This window comes from Sander lucioperca, chromosome 18, assembly GCF_008315115.2.
Source record: "Sander lucioperca isolate FBNREF2018 chromosome 18, SLUC_FBN_1.2, whole genome shotgun sequence".
NCBI classification, from domain to species: Eukaryota; Metazoa; Chordata; class Actinopteri; order Perciformes; family Percidae; genus Sander; species Sander lucioperca.
In genome coordinates this window covers 15,880,288-15,899,458 of record NC_050190.1, presented here as the reverse complement: position 1 = coordinate 15,899,458, position 19,171 = coordinate 15,880,288, and the positions used below count along the sequence as shown (strand labels likewise).

Below are 19,171 nucleotides of genomic sequence, written 5' to 3'. Positions count from 1 at the left end.
GATTTGTGATTCAAAGACTAACTGTGGCCTCAATATGGTGTGCTTGTATGTTGGATCAGCTTCAATTTCAACCAATTGTAATATTGATAGTAAAAATGTGTTAATTCCTGTGGTGCTTATTAAGAAATATTCTGTGTAAAGGAAGGTGAATAAGATTATATAGAGAGAAAAAAATAATATAGACAATGAGTTACATTCGTATATTCATATATATATATATATATATATATATATATATATATATATATATAGACAAGGGATTTACAGCAAATCATTTAAAATAGTGCTGTGCAAATATTAATCCAACAGGTATCATCCTATCAACCCATCTGACAGAAGCACAGTCTCATTACAAACCCAGACAGCCCATCCCCTCCTCTGTCTCATCCTGTTCTCTTTAATTTTTTGAATGTGGCAGCGAACAATATCAGTGTTATGCATGTACCCTGCTTTCCGGTAAAGGGGAAATGAATTTTTTCAATGGGCTCATAAATCCCCGCACTACCTGGTTGAGCACCTTTAGAATGCACGATGGTTGGCTGGCCCGGCTCTCTTGGCCGAGAATATAGATCTGGATTGACAGCTGCTCCATCCTGTCTGCCACTGTTAATCATTGAAGGATTTGGGCTGCCGGCAAGCAGCTCTGCCAAGCGACCTTGAGCCCTGCTGGGGCCGAAGGACTCCAACTAAAAGCCTGCTCCCCTGTTGCAGCAAGCAAGCAAGAGGACTTCAGCCAAATGGCCCAATTGCCCCATAAGAGAGATTGATAGTTATCTCAATGTGCCACATTGTTGGAGCGCATTCCCTTTGAAATTTGGCATTCTTGGAAATTTCACATGGTGGGTTTGGTAATCATACTCTGTGTCGAAAATTTGGCCAGTTAGGTAACTTCAATGTACCATAATTTACTGTGCAGTCCTTTGTTCATGAGCTCATTTGTACGTCTTTTACCTAAGATTCTAAAGACTTAGGTGAAAAACGTATGCTCTTTCACACACTGTGTCACACATTATTGTTGACTGGGACAGCACATACAATCATTGACAGCGATAATGATGGCGTCATTCTGTAGGAAAAAAGACATATTTGGAAAGAGCTCTTTATGTGATGTCTGTGTACTGTAGTTTATCCACAGCGACACTGTAGATAAGGACACAGATGAAGCTGGAGAACGGGGGTGAACATGCAGTAGTAAAGCGAGGAAAAGTATTAGCTGTCATGCTAGAGAGGAATGGCACTGAGATAGTGGAAGAGTCTGCTTGGTGCCATCTAAAAAAAATAAGCCTCTTACTATCTTTTGCTCTGTTGCTCTCCTCTGTCTCTCACCCATTCTCTCCATAACTCTCCATCTGTTTGGGTAAACGCTCAGTAAAAGAGAAGTCCAGGATCCAGACTCCAGTCCCGTATTTTTGCTCCAACCATGCTGTTGGAACCAGCAGCAGCAAATGCCTGTTTTGCCTGCCTCTCCTCTCTCCTCTCCCTCTCTTGCTGCACGCTACTCTGCTCTGCTGCAGTGGATGGTCCTCACGCTGTGCTCGCAACTCGTCTCAGTGGAGGAGATCTGAGTCTCTCACTGTCGTTTTCCCACCCTTCTTTTTGTTCAAGCCCTCATTCTTTTGCCACCCCTCCACCCCTATACCTATTGTCAGAGGGTCTGGACAAATGTGAGGGAAAAGTCATAGGATAAACGAGAGAGAAGGGAAAAGCTCAGGAAGTGTTTAATCCAACATCTCCTGCACATATGACTGTTATGTTCTGCTGTCTCCCGGTGACAGAGATGCTTGTGCCCTCAGAAACCACCTGCTTCTAGACTCTGTGCCAGGTAAGTTCTTTCTCTGGCTTAATGGTTTTGTTCTGTGTTTGATGTAGTGGGTGACAGAGGAGCGTCTTTCACTCGTTTCTCCCTGAGGGGGGGTTGACATGTTCTAAGGAGGAGATGAAATTTTGGCAGAAGTTGTGTGTAAACAGGTCCAACGTACAGTAGGGTATGGTCAACATATGGCATTGTGTGTGTGTGTCTGTGTGCAAATCTGTGTTTTATTATATAACACTTGGGCTCTTTCAGCTTCCATCATATTTGCCAAAGAGCTCTGCAATGAATTCTGATCTACTGCAGCAACTTCAAATCGTTTTTTCTCTCTTTTTAAATATTGAGTCAGGATTAGCCTTGTTTACACTTTTTTTACTGTACATGATTGGCATGTTTCACACACTGTCATCCATAATCCGATTTATATTAGGTGTCGGGGAGTAGTGGTATCTTCTATTAACGTGTACATTGGGGGGTATAAAAAGTGCAGCATTATTACTATTTTTATTTCTTGAGGGAAACCCTGTATACATACTGTGCGTGGAGTACAGTGCAACACAGATGATAACAAGGAGATTCTATGACAGCATTGTTGAGGGAGCATACTATACTACACTGTGTTTGCGTATGTGTGTCAGCATGTACGTGCGGGTGTGTGTGCGGCTGTATGCGTCTAAACTCTCATGTAGGGTTGAGCTCTGAGTGGGCAGTGTGTACGCTTTGTGAATGAAGTGCTTTTAATTTCAAGGAGAAAGTGCATGTGTGTGCACGCATGTTTCCACTGTCGTGTGTGTGTTTCCCTTTCAACACTATCAACCATCTTTGTCTTCCTCGTCTGTGGTTGTGACATCAGCATCACACACTCACTTTTATGAAACGCTCGTCAACAGCACAGTACCGTCTCTTCATCAGGTATTGGGTGGCGTTCGACTGTGGGTGGTGACTTGGTGACGATTTACAACCTTGGTTCCCGGGTTCTTTTCCCCCCTGGTGTAAATCAACCTGCATGGTGAAGCACAGAGCCACTGCAGCCAGTTAGAGGTGATGCTTTGGATGTTCATGTCCACTGCTGCACTGCAGACAGACTCTCTCCCACCAAAGCTGCTAACAGTCTTTGTGTTGCTCAGCCACAGACAGCGTAGGTTTGGTTAGAGAGGCTCTTCATCTATTAGCCTATGGTATTTGAACAGATGCTTGTAATCCAAAGTAACTTCCAGCAGTCTGTGTTTTTGCAGGTGCAGATAGACCTATCTGATGGGAATTATAGCCAGTGGCTGGCATTATTATTGTCGTGCTTAAACAACTGTGTCACTAATGCCACTAAGCTGAACAATCAGAGCTCAAATTGAATGAGGGATCTCCAGTTTTCAGCAACAGACATCTTTTGGACATAACAGTAATTAAACCCCATTGGTTCCTGTGGCTCGTCCATCCTTACCGATTGGTGCACATTAATTAGAACTACAGGCCCTAATTTCAATGGGGCCTCCCCCTACATGCATCTAGCATACGACTCTAGGTTCTATGTACTGTATATGTATAAGGCATCTTCCCACTTAATGCAAGTGCTTGTTTTACTGCCTTCATGTTCACATGCATAGGAAAAACATGGCTTTTCCATTAGTGAAAAATAATGAAGGGGCTAGAGGCATAGGACTACCATAAGTGTCACAGCTCTGGGTAAGTGGTGAATTTCAACCCATGTTTCACAGAAAGCATAAATCCTTATTAATTCCAATTCAACTACCAACACTTTAATTTCCTTTGCACACATGACTGAGCACTTTGCACTGATAATTGCAATTGTGTCTTTGCAGTAGTATCAGAATTAGATCCAGCACCAGCCACATTTTGCAGGTTGGTGTACGTTAATTTCAAGCCCAGCACATAATGTATGCACGCAAACCTTAAAATGACCAGTTACTCCCTATCCTCTATTAAGCTGTGGTACTTCACATAGCACTGATTAAATCAAGAACACAGTTAAAATCAAGCACCAACCTTGAGCAATGTAGATATAAAGTATATGTTAACCTGGCTGATGATGACAGAGTATAGATTGTCTTGTCAGACACCTGCTGTGTTGGGTTTGTCCTTCTCTAAGCAGCCTGGCAGGGAATCAGGATGAAGCAGCAGTTAGACAGATACAGCTGTTGTTCCGTTGAAAATGATGCTGTCACATTTACCTTCAAGCAAGATGAATGACTCTTGAGTGACGGCTGAATTTGATTGCCCAAAAGGCTTGCTTGCATAATCTGTTTTCCTCAGGTTGATTAACATGGCCCGTGTGTGTCATGTTTAGTTTGAGGCCTTGGTACAAGCTGAACTGTGATCGCATGCAACATGTTTGTTCCATTTCTATCAAATGCACACTGCCAATGTGCTTTTGAAATAATCAGGTGATTCCCAGAAGAAGCAAATGACTGAGAAATGAAGAAATTGGTATTAATGCACACACATTAATGCACAGATGAAGAAGAACCATTCTGAGCGTTCTTGGTGGCTCACAATGGATATCTGGGACAATGGACTCGCAGCTTTTGACAGTAACAGTCATGGACACTCAAACACTAAAGATCACAAACAATGAAAACAGCCGTCAGCCACAAACAAATCAGACAAAACAAGCCTATCATCCCACTGCATCTTGACATGTGCTGTAGCAGTACAGTAGCTGTGAGACCATGTATGGAATATTTCCATCAGCATATTGCAATACTAGTTAACATAATTTCACATGAATTACAAGTATAATAGAAAAATCCATAATACCTATGACAATAATTTAATTTGTGCAAGAGGCCCAGAGTTACACATTTTAAAGTGAGTAAAAGAAGGCCAGGGTTCTTAAAAAGGACTGTGGTTCTTATTGGACTGTGAACGTTAGCAGATAGTTAAGTGGCTTTTGAAGCGGATGGCGTTGATTCAGTTCTGTTCGCATCGTTACGGTGACAAATCACGTTTGTAGAGCGATTTCATAGTATGCGGGCCACTCGTGTTACTTTGCACAGCTTAAGGAAGCATATTGTCACAGTCCAACAGGGACCAGCTACTGGAACGACGAAAAAATGGTTACATACATAAAGAGATACCCATCTGTTGGGATGCAGCCTCAAGAACTTACCAGCATGGGAATGTGTTTGAATAAATTGGAAAATTAGTTTTTAAAATGCCTGACAGCTTTTGTGTACATTTATTTTGTCATGGATCATCGTTTCAGCAGCTGACATGGATGGAAGCTGTGGTAGGGTATGGTATTTATTTTGGATAGTTGACTGGGATAGTGTTTCACAGCTCTGGATGAATGCAAAACTGTTGTGGGACAAACAGATGGTGGCCTGGCTTGTCACCGGTCAGTAAGGTGTTCCAAAGTGGGATGAGGTGGCCCACTCGCTGAAGATTATCAGCCTGGTGTCAGATGTGTGTGTGTGTGTGTGTGTGTGTTTGTTTGCATGTGAATGTGTTTATGTGAGGCGTGAACAAATAGTCCACAATCAGTCTGCTGTGATAATAGTTTTGACTCCAATCAGTGTCCAACTGACTCCATCAACCCCTCTCGTTTGGAAAACACACACACACACACACACACACACACACACACACACACACACGCAAACATGTGGGATGCCTCAGTCGGCTCTTCAGAGCAGGCTTCTCTCCCCGTAGGGAATCTTGAACTTAACCCAAAAGAAATACAAGAGAAGAAAGTTCCCCTTTCTTTTGCCTCACCATCCCTCTCCCACTCTCTCATGAACACACTCTCTCTTGCCATTTTCTCCCTCCCTCTCTCTCTCTCTCTCTCTCTCTCTCTCTCTCTCTTTCTCTGCTTCATCACTTTTTTTTTCTCTCTCTCACTGGCTGTCAGTAGGTTGCGCTGCAGCCTGAGCCAGGGCCAGAGCTCAGCCTCTGAGCCACAGGTAAAGCATTAAGGCCAAATGACTCATGCACTGAAACAGAATAACCTCTTTGGTACTTCAAAGCACTGCTCCGGCCTGCTTCTTAAAAGTTACACCTGAATAAGCTGCTCCAGCAGCGTTGCATTTTCTCTTTACCTCTACCAGTAGTTTGCTGACACACCTTCACGCCTCTGATACACCAAGTCACAGGATGATAAACTGTTGTGTGCTCTGGCACACCTCCTTCGCCACCTTGTGCTGTTGTGTGTGTGTGTGTGTGTGTGTGTGTGTGTGTGTGTGTGTGTGTGTGTGTGTGTGTGTGTGTGTGTGTGTGTGTGTGTTTGTGTGTGTGTGTTTCTGCAGTATAGGGTTGTCTATATAGTATCTGTAGATTTTTGTATTTGAAAGGTATTAGAAGGCATTAATATCATTAATTCTGTTAAATATTGTTTACAGGCAAAACCTCTTGAGATGCATAACTTTAGGTTACTTAACGTAACCCCGGTTCTTTGATAATAGAGTGAGATGTTTCACTATGGGAATCTCCCCAGCGTGACCAACTATGAAAGCTCCAATGACACCACGTCTGTCCGTGACAGACAGGTCGAACTGTGCAAGAGCCTCGCCCCCTCATATAATCACAGTCGACCAGCTCCTTACAAATCATTCCAGATAGGTTTCTTTCCGTGTCTCAGCAAGGAGGGACGTGTTGGTGAAACACCTCACTCTGTTATCAAAGAACCGGGGTTACGTTAAGTAACCTAAAGTTCTTTTTCTAACTTTGTTCGGTGTTTCACTATGGGAGATATAGACCACTCCCGGATTGCCTGAATCTCCCGAAGCCAAATAATATTGAATCGAGAGTCACACTAACCCCGACACTGTAGCCTCCAGCACAGCCTGTGCCAAGGACGGTCCGGAAACATCGAGCCTGTAAAACCTCACAAAACTGTGAGGCGTAGCCCAGCTTGCTGCCGCACAAATTTCCTTCACTGACATACCCCTGAAAAGGGCCCATGAAGTGGCCATGCCCCTTGTGGAATGAGCTCTCAGACCCTGTGGGGCCTTTAAACCTTTACACTCATAGGCCAATGATATGGCCGCAAACAGACTTTAGAGAGCCCTGGGGCAAACTGCAGACAGGTAGGCTGAACAGACCAAGCCTGTAAGTCACTTACTCGCTTTGCAGTGGTTAAAGCCAAGAGCAATACTGTTTTAAGAGGTACAAACTTCATCCGTATTGCCTCCATAGGCTCAAACGGATGATGAGAGAGGGCGTCCAACACGACCGACAAATCCCACAGAGGAACCAGGGGCCTGGAAACTGGGAGCTTGCGGCGTGCCCCTTTCATGAAACGACAAACTAAGGGATGTTGCCCCGCCGGCTTATCCCCGAAACCCATGTGGCAAGCTGAGACAGCAGCCAAGTACACCTTAATTGTGGAGAAAGCTTTCCCTTTATCCATCAGGCACTGCCGGAAACACAGCAGGTCCACAACAGAACACTGAAAAGGGATGGTACCCCTACGTTCGCACCACGCCTCACAAACCTGCCACTTTCCGCTGTAAAGAGAGCGCTCTGAATGGTGTCAATGACCCGTTCTGGCAGGCCTGATGCATTCAGGTTCCACCTCTCACGGGCCAAGCCCAGAGCGCTATGCGGTCTGGGTGAGGGTGGTAGATCTCCCCGCCCGCTTGGGAGAGAAGGTCTCTGCGTATGGGAAGAGGCCATGGCTAAATGCAGACTTTATTTGTTGCCTCTTTGAACATGGTGAAAGTGCTTGGTGACACTGGAATACTTTCTGCCCCTGACTCTTCTCCTCTTGGATGAGGAGGGAGAGAAACTGAGAGGGGCCCCCTGGAGAACTGTGAAACACCAGGGCCCCTGAACCACAAACCTCGGGGCTCTGCTCTACCTCTCCAACCTTCCTCCTCTTCCTAGGAGGGGTGGAGGGAGAAGCAAGAAAATGTGGCGGGGGAGGGGGGGAGCAACAAAGGGTGACATTGCTTTTTCTTTTTAAATGAAATCCTTCTGATCTTACGGTGGTCTAGCCTGGCTCCGCCCTCCTACGTACTTACGCTCAATTTTCATTTCCCTTCAGTACTACATCTGGGTTCGCGGTATAGTCTTGGGTTTTCTCCAGCCAAATTTTTGGCAGTCCAATCAGCGAACAGAGGGAGTGGCTGAGAACGATGACGTTGAGGCCGTGCGCTAGCGTTGTAGTTCCGTAATGGCGGCGGAGAAAGATGCGAGTGAAGCCATTCGGTCCGTTGTGGCAACGCTGCCGAATAGCCAGAAATTAAAGCCCGAGCAAGAACAATCTTTGCTGAGTTGTGTTGGTGGCCATGATGTTGTGGACCTCCTCCCCACAGGGTTCGGGAAAAGTTAGATTTTCCAGCTCGCTCCGTTAGTAGTGAAGGCTAAGTTGGCTAAGGCTAACGCTAGCGATGCTAATGCTAAATACAAGCCTTGTCGGTCTACCCTCTTGTTGCACATGCGCATGACATACGTCACGACCAAATGTTAGCGATTGGTTATGGCAGATCCAGAGTGGCTCTGGGCAGATCCAGAGTGGCTCTGGGCAGATCCAATAGTTTTAAACTTCAACAGAGTACCCGCCTTCAAAGAAGTTAACACTTGTCAATGGAGAGTGGCCAGACTCTCTGTACAAATGAAATGTACGAGAGTCTGGTAGGACCAGGCTAACGCTGGTCAGCTTTAGGCACAAAACCAACTTGTCAGGTGTAGGGAAAGATTGTGTTTTGGATTAAAGTAACTGCTTGGTTAAGTTTAGAAAAACATTTTGGTTTGCATCAAAATATATATTTCATTAAAGTTAGGGGACCCTTGTTGTGTAAAATAACCAACAGTGACTGTCTGTTAGAAATGGGAAACAAACACAATCATCCGTATATATATATATATATATATATATATATATATATGTATGTGATATTGTCAGAGTGGAAGATGCTTATAGCTCCATTAAAGCTACTTAAGGGGAAACATAAGGGGAAAACGGGTTGCTAAAAATGTTATTGTATGTAGCATTCTTTATAGTGTTATGCATGTTGAATTTAGTAAAAATGTGCACAGAGCTTACCTCTGTGTTTTAATTGATACCACCACCACACAAAGCTAATTCATTTGCTCAGGTTTAAAATTCTGTGTTTGTTTGACACCACATTGCAGGGCCTTGCTCCCTTAGTTGCCATGGAGACACCATTAGGCAGTGGTGCTGCACCGATTTTTGTATATATATTTTTTTTGCATAACCCCACGCCAAACTGCACTGCTTGTCGGGAACTCTCCTGTGCCAACTCCAAGTGTGGGTGGATAGATGGGTGCATGTGCATGTTTTTGTGACCGAGAGCGAGTGGGAGAGAAAAAAATAAAGAGATCAAAATAAGGTGGGAGGAATTGAGAGAATGAATGAATGAAAACAGGAGGGGGGGGGAATGACAAGGAGAGGAATGAATGATGGAGACAACGACAAACACGCACACAGATGCACGCTGACCACACACTCGTATACAGTACACACACACATCCTCCAGCAGAGATGACTAGATTACGTACGTGTGAGTGAGCAGGGTGAGAGTGTGTGGGTGGAGGGATGCCGCAACAGTGCAGCTTATTTTGCCTTCAGATTGATCCCTGCAAACGTCTCTCTGGGGCTTCTCACTGCATTACCTCAAGCCAATTCACACAGCATGATGCCAAATCCAGATGTACTCTCATTATTATCACAGAGTTTGATAATGATAATGTTTTTAGATCACCTGTAATGTCTATTGTTTTCTGAGAGGAATAGACACATATTGATGTATAATACAATGCAATATAATTTACATGGGCTAATTTAGTTAGTCATCAATAGAAAATTCACTTACTGACCTGAGGTCTATTTTACAAAACCAAGATAAGGGATTAAGCTGGGATTTCCCAGTTATCCTGGCTCAATTTAGCCTTGACTCGGTTTCACAAAAGCAGAAGCACCTAAATTACCAGATTTATTCTGAGATTTATTCTGTACAGCTAGCCTGGTCCCGACCAGGCTAACAGGCTAACAGCCAGGATTTATTAATCCTGCTGCCTTTTCTGTTCACTCAGCAGTGCTTTTACCCTATTATTATCAGCCTGCATTAAAATACAACAGGTGCATGTTACTGTTCATTTAAGTACTGTTATTATTTAAAGTTGTGACCATTATTTTTTATAATTATTCATGTGACATCATAATGCTGTATGAAGACTGCTGTTCATATTGTTGTTAGAAGTTTGATGAATATAGTATGGCAGTTGTTGAGATAATTAGAAAAGGCTGATAAAGTTGCCAAATGTGTTTTAAATGAAGTCTGCTACTAAGGGCAATATATAAAGTGCTGTACATGTGTGTTTCTATAGTGGACCAATGCACCTTGCATTATTTTAGTTGATTCTTTTTTTTGTAATCATTAACAATAAAGGATTCAATACATTGGCATTCTTAGCACACAATTTGTGTTGTTCAGTAAACTGGGACTTTAATTTGGGAGGATTGTACAATTTTAAGAACATATCCTAATTGTACAATCCTCCCAAATTATAGTCTTAGTTCACTGAACCAATAACTATATAGTGTAGACTACTACATTCATGTAACAACAGGGAGAGGACACCTCAATGGTTTTTGACCTTATGGTTCTTCACCTTACCTTGGAGTGCACGTGGACAGTGACCTTTCCTGGACCTATCATGTAGACTATATCTGCAGCAAAGTACAGCAGAGAATCTACTTTTTAAGGAGACTTAGGTCATTCGGAGCGAGCAGCGAAATCCTGTTTCTTTTCTTTGTGTCAACAATCCAAAGCATTCTGCAGTATGGATGCGCAGTGTGGTTTGGGGGCCTCTCAGCTCATCGAATTTCTGTGTACACAGACAATAAAGTGCTATCTATCTATCTATCTATCTATCTATCTATCTATATTTGGCTGGGGGGAAATAACTGATGATTATCACTCTGTTACATTCATGTTTACAGTGTGCATGGAATGTATCACTTAATTCTCTTTATAGTTTTTAGATTTTAGAGTCCAATTTCTTCAGTGTCTTTCTTTTCTATGTCTATATATACGAGGGAGCAAAGCATATAATATGTAAAGAAGGAAACTCGGCCTCTGTAAAAAAAACAAAAGTGAGAAAAAGTGTGGCAGATAATAGCGGACCGACTGAATGATATATCTAAAAATATACATTTACAAACTATTGCTCTTAACTGAAACCATTCAATGAATCACTTCAAAACTTGGTAAGATTATGACGGTTTCAATTCAGCGCAGTGGTCAGTTAATGTATATTTTTAGGCTGCTTTCGCATTCAGTCGGTCCGCGATTGTCTGCCACGCTTTCTCTCGCTGTTTTATTACAGCGGCTGTGTTTCTTTTTTTTCTTTTTTTTTTTTTTACAAATAATGTGTTTCACGTTATCATACTTCCACAAGAAGCTGCTGCTCACTCTGTATAAAGTATGAACAATGCGTATTCTCCATTTTAGCATCAGTAAATCTTGCAGTCTGTTAAGGAAAGCCGTGAACGCACATCTATCCGAATTACTTCTGCCTGACTCAACCTAGTCACTCCTCCTCAGCCTGGCCTGGCCTTCGTGAAACGCACCAAGCCAGGCTGCACAGATTAGACTAGGTCAAGCCTCGCTTTATCGGTTATCCTGGATTTATAAATTCTGCTTTTGTGAAACAGCCCCCAGGTTATACAATACTATCTTTCCTTAAAGGGTAACTATTGTTTTTTTTCAACCGGGACCCTATTTTCCTATGTTCCTAAGTGACTGATAGGAACAACAATCTTTGAAATTGGTCCGGTATTAAGCGTGAACGCTGGAACCTGCAGGCACAGACCGGGCTGCAATGTAACCCTATAGGGAAAATGCTCAGCATCAGTTTGGTCCACTTAAAGGGCTGTTTTTGCCACTGACAGGCTCAGATTATTATTCTAAGTGTCTGACAATATTATGGAAAGGATCCCTACAGAGATAGACCTTTATAAAAACCTATTTGAGACCTTTCTGTTTAACCAGAAACAGCTGTGAGGTCGCTAGCTCTAAACCCACCAGCCTCCATTCAAAAAAGCAATACTTTTAGCGTGTATAGAGCCAACATATTTTCACATGTTAATCGGTAAACTATGTGTTTATATCAACCAAAACTAGAGTTGTGGTGATTGGAAAAGTGGAAAGACGACCCAAAACGGCTTTTCATAGTTTTATTTTGTTTCATGTATGTGTATTTTACGTTGCTAAAATTACTACTAAAAATCCCGCGGCACACCACCAACCAAAAATGTTACAAAATGACACATTGTAGCCTAATAACATCAGAATCTGCATTTTTCCTTTTTAAAAATGTATCCATCGATGTTGCAGGCTTACATCGATGATCTCGGCCCTACTGCTTACATCCTGTCACTGCCACCAGGTGGCAGTAATTCTATTGTCTGTAATCAACAAGGTCATTATTGCGCTATACTGCCACCTACTGACACAGAATAGTATTTCATTTATCTGCCAGTCATCACATTGCAGGCACAGATGCGCAACAATGGCAAATTATTTGCAGTAACTCAATAAAAAAATTTGTTGGACCAATTAAGTAAAATCAGATAATTTCCCACGGTACACAGGACGATCTCTCACGGCACACTTGTGTGCCGCGGCACAGTGGTTGAAAATCACTGGCTTAGCGAACGCAATTTCGCAGATGTTTTTATGTTTATAAAAAGGATCTTACTCTTTAACAGAAAGGTCAACCTCCTTAGAAATCCTTTCCATAATGTTGTCAGACACTTAGAATATTAATCTGAGCCTGCCTGTCAGTGGCAAAACAAGCACTTTTGTGAAGGTATATAAAACCTGCACAATTGCCCTATTAACTTACATTGTAGCTTGTTTCGCCGCTGCCGACTGCAGCGATCTCGCTTAATACTGGACCAATGATTGTTGTTCCCAACAAAAAATGGTAGTTACCCTTAAAAACCTACCCTGGATATTTGCTCATTTTCGTTACTGAAAAAAAATCGATTTACTGATTAAATGTTGGATTTCTTGCATCATTTAGCATACATAAACATGTTTGCATGTAGTTAGAAATAGGGTACTATGAGATTACAGCTTTAACATTAGCTAAAGTTGTAAATATTTACGAACACGGTGAAATGCTCTGTGATTCTCATTGGTTGCATTGTTGCTCTTGGTCAGCAGGTGTCACAATTGGACACTGCTTCATGTTTAATTGTAATGAATTTACTGTAAATGCATATAAAATGGCGTATTGGATCTTTAGGTTTTTTCGGGTTTTGCATCAAGGTGGGGCACTTTGGTTATGTGTTGAGAAAGAAGTGTTGCAGAATAGCTCTAAATAGACAGAGTAGCATTTCAAGTAAGTGATGATGTTGATGATGATGATGATGAAGATTTGCGTTTCACGAGCTCAAAAACATTTAATTACGACTTCTACGTAAGGTGACCCGATTTCTGAGACAAAATCCGGGGATATTTTCAGCTCAGAAGCGTAAATACCTCAAAAACAGGTAATGTTTTTATCTTTGTAAACTTAAAACGGGGACACTGCCCCAGGGACGTCATTAGACCTAGCTGCTTGTGCCCCAACAAGCCCCCCTAGGGGGGTCCATGGTCATGCTCCCCTGTAAGAAAATTGTGTCTATTTTAACGTTTAAATGCATCAATCTGGTGCACTTTGAAAATAAATTCAGAGGTTAGACTTGATTATTCTTATCTATGGATGGAAATATTTGTGCTGTAGCCTGAACAAGTTTGCACTTCAGAATTTTAACCATGCACGCACAGGTGGAATAGTTCTTTCTTCATATTTTTGCATTAACATCACTAGGAAGCATACCAGTAGAAATATATATTCATATTTGTAAGTGGGATATATATAAGTAAGTGGGATTGTCTGGAATCTGGCAATATAATAACCATTATGGTGGAATACACTGGCTAAGCAATTTACAAAAGATATCTGTGCTGACATAAATAGTTTACATGAGATTAAATTATAAAGTTGGAGACCATGTAGAAATTTTGTTGCAATTTCAAAACCGGATTACTCAGGAAACGCTTGTTGTACTGATGCATGTGTTGAGTATAGAGTTTGTGAGATATTTCACAGAGAGTAATGGGTGTGCAGAGATTTGTGCAGAATGCAAATATGATAACATTTCATGTAAGTTCAATGTTAATTTTCTTGCAAACCATTTGTCACAGCAAGGGGATTAACACTTTTGCATCCACTATATCCGTGTCACATTCTCATTAGGGGCTGAGCCCCCTAAAGGTCTGATCCTAGAATCGCCCCTGCTGCTACTTCATACTTGTACTCCACTACACCTCAGAGGGAAATGTTGTAATGTTTACTGCACTACATTTATCTGACAGCTTTTGCTTTATTGCTTCACACCTGGGCTTGTTTCTGCAACAGCTCATTGAGTATCGGATACAATTAAAACTATTGAGAAAATATTTTCCTTTGACATTGGTCCAGTATTAAATGAGATCGCTGCAGTCGGCAGCGGCGAAACAAGACAATTGTCCAGCTTGTATTTACGTTCATAAAAGTGCTTGTTTTGCCGCTGACAGGCTCAGATTAATATTATAAGTGTCAGCCAACATTATGGAAAGGATTTCTAAGGAGGTCAACCTTTCTGTTAAAGAGTAAGATCCTTTTTTTAAACATAAAAAGTCCGCGAAATTGCATTCGTTAAACCCACCAGACTCTGAGCTCTGAGCAGTGCTCGCTCTAGCTGTCTTGAGCCTGCGCGCGTAGGGTGCACGACTATACGTTTGGTCAATGTTTTCTTTCTTTCATTCCAATTTTGGGTCTGTCAGTCACAGTGAAAACCGGGGACATTTCCGGGGACACCTCCAGCCGGGGACAGGTCACCGAAACCGGGGACGTCTGGTCACCCTACTTCTACGTCTTTCAGTCATGTTCAGCCATTATCATTTGAGCAATTCTCTCTGCAGGCTGTATCAGTCTTCACCACTTACTTCTATATTCACAACAGTCACATATTCCTTTGTCTTATCTGGTTTAGTTAGTGATGGACATTTTAAAAGAACATACAGGAGCATTATTTAATTTGAGATGATGTATAGTTGTGTCACTCATCAACAGCATGCTAATAGAAAACAGGTCTTCTTGCTTATGGTGTATTGATGTTCTATACTGATATCCACAAAAATGTGCTGAAAACATGCCTTGTCCTTTTTAAAAGTGTACATGACATCTAGATTTACTGCTCAATGTTCTAATATTTAGGTGTTGTAATCCTGCCTCTGTCTAGCGCTTCAGAATCATAACTCATTAAACCATCTTCAAAATAAAATGATACAAAATTAATTATGATTGCCTTCCTATTCTACCTTACCATTTGTGTTAGCCTTTGCCTCATCCACACTCCTGTCTGAAGGTTTTTGTTAGACATGGGGTTCTTCAAAATTCCTGCATGAGAATTTCAATTCATCACCCTGGGACCTTGGTTTTCAAAAATGTAGCAGTCTTCAACATATCTTGGACACCTGACTTATTATGGAGCATGTTCCTGCTTTGCAAGGTATGCATTGCTTACTCAGAGGGTTATGGCGAACAGAGATGCTGAGATCTGTGACAGATCCTCATGACCTCTGATGTGCTGTGGACACAGTGTGCTTCCTCAGGGGAGGTAGGTGAGACTGTGTAGTCATGGGAAAAATGGAGTCATCATTGCTAGGTTTTGAAAATTACACAGATGGAGAGAATGATTTGTTTGTTTTTTTAGGGCCTAGTGATAAAGGTGGCAGTTTTGTTTCTTTCATTGATTGATACAATCCAATACAATTGATTGATACAACACAATACAATCCTTTTAATTTAATTTGCTATTGAAAACACATGCAATAATCCTCTTGACATGTGCTTTGCATTTCCAGCAGCAGTAATGTTTTGAATTAATAGTAGACAAATGACACAGTTCCCATGAGAAGCAGAAGACAGCGTTTGTGCCTACACAAACCAAAATGATAAACCAAAATCAAGCAGCTGGTTCATATCCATATCCATATCCATATCCATAGCCACTTATCATAGTTATAACTGGCTTTAATTGCTAAGTAATCAAAGAGACAGATCTCAAGTCTATATTTCTTGTTTGGTTCATGGATACAAGGGTATTCAGGTAATGATTTTTAAGCCACATATGCCAAATATGACTTGAACTTCGGACCAGCCAGTATCCAAAAAACTGTCTAACACATACCGTCATGAGCACAGTGACCTTCTGGATTCGGACAGTACCATGGCCAAGAGGCTGGCAGGAGGACCTTTTCTATTTCTTCTCTTCACTCTGTGCTAACTGTCTGTCTCTCTCTTATAGACCAATGCCCACAATGGAATGCACACATTCTCTCCATCTGAGTCCTGAATCGGTCTTTTTTCCCTTGTTTAATCAGTGTTTTTTTCTGCATTTTAAGCACAAAAAAAATTTGATATTGCCTTGGACAATCTTGAAAGTATCCAGTGTGAATTTACTGCTGTAAATTCTCTCTGAACACCTCCCTCTCACTCTGCCTGATTTCAGCACAGAGACAAGTCCATGTACTGAAAGTGTGCCATTTTGACATCCCCGAATCACACAAACAAACCATCCAGATCCCCTCTATGGTATTAATGTATTCTCTCACAAGTCTTGCTGGTGTCTCTGAGTCTTTACCCATGCCTTCACAAACCCTACATTAAAAACACAGCCAGTGCATTAGAGACCATCGGAGGACTGTTTGAAGCGCCCTGTTTTGGACTACCCTATTACTTGCTAATGAGAACAACGGGTACTACGGTCACAACACTCAGATGAGTCAGGATGTGAAGTACTAGCCTATTCCAAAAATAGGGAGTGTGTTGACATGATCTGCCCTATACTGTGGTGTTGTTCAAGGCCAGTATTCATTGCCAACATTTTGCTGGAGCCAAAGATTTCTCTGTTCGTATGAGCTCGATGGTAGTCTTTTATAGCTATGAAAGTAAAAACAAAAAGCTTGTTGCTTATGCACACTCGTATGTATTGATAGGGACACATGTATAAAAAGTGTGTCAGATAAGTACAAAAACAAATAATGGAGTGCCATCACTGCTGATAACAAGAAAGACTGAGAGATTGTTCATTGTTTGGTGAAGTTTGGTTAAGGGTTGATATCAGTTGATATGGTCTCTAGTTTCAATAGAGAGACTGGTCCAGCACGGGTAAACTCTTCTGGCTATCAGCACTCTCAGCAGCATCAGATATCAAAATGTGTGTGTGTGTGTGTGTGTGTGTGTGTGTGTGTGTGTGTGTGTGTGTCTTAACTGTGAGTTTGGGACTTCTGCAAAATCACCGGGCCTAAGCTGTCTGTAGATGGTGAATAAATACTTCCAAACTGTAGGCTGGCTGCTTATTAAGCGACTTTGAGTCCATGAAAAGCACTATACAAATTCAATTTATTATTATTATTATTATTATTATTATTATTATTAACCCACAACGCCTTTTATTTTTCTACACCTTAGCTAAATCCAGAAGATGAGACCTATGGTTGTAGAGGATTTGGAGTTGTTGAAACGCACCTCTGATGGAGCTGCATTGAATGTTTTCAATGAGTAACATGTAATGAGTAGTTGATTGCAGTATTTAAGTGACTTGCCCAACACTGGTAAACGATACATTTGCCTCAAATGTCTGCACAGAGCTTGTCGAACTGTAGGTCCCAAAAGCTCGGCTTTTGCACTGTTTCTTTTCCCACAAGGCACTGGCAGTCACTTTGTAATGCACAGTCACTGTGCAGGCTGGATATACTCCTGTTTGTGCTCTGTTGCTTGCCACACATGTACCAACTTGTTATTTGGTTACAGTTGGTAAATCATAGCTGATACCTTTGCCACACTCAAAACAGACTTAATATCTCTTTTATGGAGCTTTTCATTCAAGACCTTTACAATTAGTTGGTGAAATGTGATGGTAACTGGAACAGGTTAGAGGTGCAGACTAAGGGGGCATCATTTTCCAGTGGATTGCAGGTAGAGGCAGGTGCAGCAGAAAGTACAGCAGGTGCAGGCAGCTTTGTTAGAAAAAGCAATGGGAGCAGGCCTTAAAATAGACAGAGTTTATGTCACTGGGCTTCTCTAAGTGTGTACCTTCTGAGGAGATACTTTGTTGAAGTTGACCCTCATTACGACCAGAAGACTCAACTATAACTTCTGACTTCCCAGACTGACCCCCTCCACTCTTCGTAGACGTCAAAGACCTTCAGAGGAAGTTTTTGAGATCAGATAACCAAGAAAATGAGTGTTGTTGTGTTGTGTCTATAAAGTCACCAAATGTACTGCTATGAGCTACAGTAGCATAGAATACATGAGTCACTTCGCTGCCATCTATTTAAATTGCTCACACGTCAGTCATCATGAGAATGCAATTACGCCCACTCCCCCACAACTCCTTTTAATAGCCACAATGTGACATGACCATGACACACTGCCAAATGTTAATCAAATGACTGTGGCATGAGTGTGGTCCCAAACCTCCACATTGAAAAAAATGTCTGCCTCAACAAGTGTACACTCATTTCACATTTACACCTTCTGCATGTGTGTAGAAATGTGACACCTTTGCGATGATGTGGTGATGATCTAACACCTTCATCTCCAGATCCATGTATTGTCGGGCAATGTGTGTGTTGGGGCATCACACAACCACCCCCTCCTCTTCCTCACAGCTGATCTGTAGCAGGTCCAGCCAGAGACCTGCTGACTAGTAAGAGGCAGGGTCATTAGGCCAGGTGGTGCCGCTGTGATACCCACTGAGCACCACATGTCTGGCATTAACGCCTACAGACAGGACTATAGATTTGTGTACTCTGATCATTAATCATTGTTCTAGGAACATAAAATCAGGACTGTTCGCAGCAGCCCTACAGTGAGATATGGAAATGGCTGGTAAGAGCTAAAGGGTTAGAGAGGTATGCTTGTGACTGATTGTTGGTTTGAATCACGCTATTTGTTGCTGTCATTGATACTGCATTTGAGTCCTGCACTTCACAGCTCTTACTGTAGGTATGAAGGTACTGTTTGTAGCTGTTTGAAAGTGAACCTAGGTGAGTGGTGGGGAAAAACACTCGACAAGCCCTAATTTGTGGCTCTCATGTATTGCAATTACATGCAAGTCCCAGAGCAATGCATCCATTTTTCTGAATATATACCCAGTGATCTTTGAAAAGCCCAGAGGGTCGTTTAATGACACTCAGGTTTTAAAGTTGGCAGGTAAACAGTGATGACTAGACAATGAACATACATGAACTCAGATAGCTAGATCTGCATCCACTGGGGAGAGAATGAGTGTCATCTAAGAGTTGTGAGACAAAGACAACTCTCGATTTGAGTAAACCA

At 42.0% G+C, this 19,171-nt stretch overlaps 1 protein-coding gene across 4 annotated transcripts in view; it reads left to right on the top strand.

Moving 5' to 3' along the window:
• The first annotated feature begins 1,357 nt into the window (after positions 1 to 1,357).
• The window catches only part of dlgap2a (discs, large (Drosophila) homolog-associated protein 2a), a 119,011-nt gene continuing 101,197 nt past the window's right edge, over positions 1,358 to 19,171 (top strand). For 2 of the 4 annotated variants that reach the window (XM_035994828.1, XM_035994825.1), the window contains exon 1: positions 1,358 to 1,822. The gene's annotated coding sequence lies outside the window, so the exon portion shown is untranslated. The remainder of the gene's footprint in view (positions 1,823 to 19,171) is intronic. The other 2 variants (XM_035994826.1, XM_031288673.2) reach the window with 1 other exon arrangement.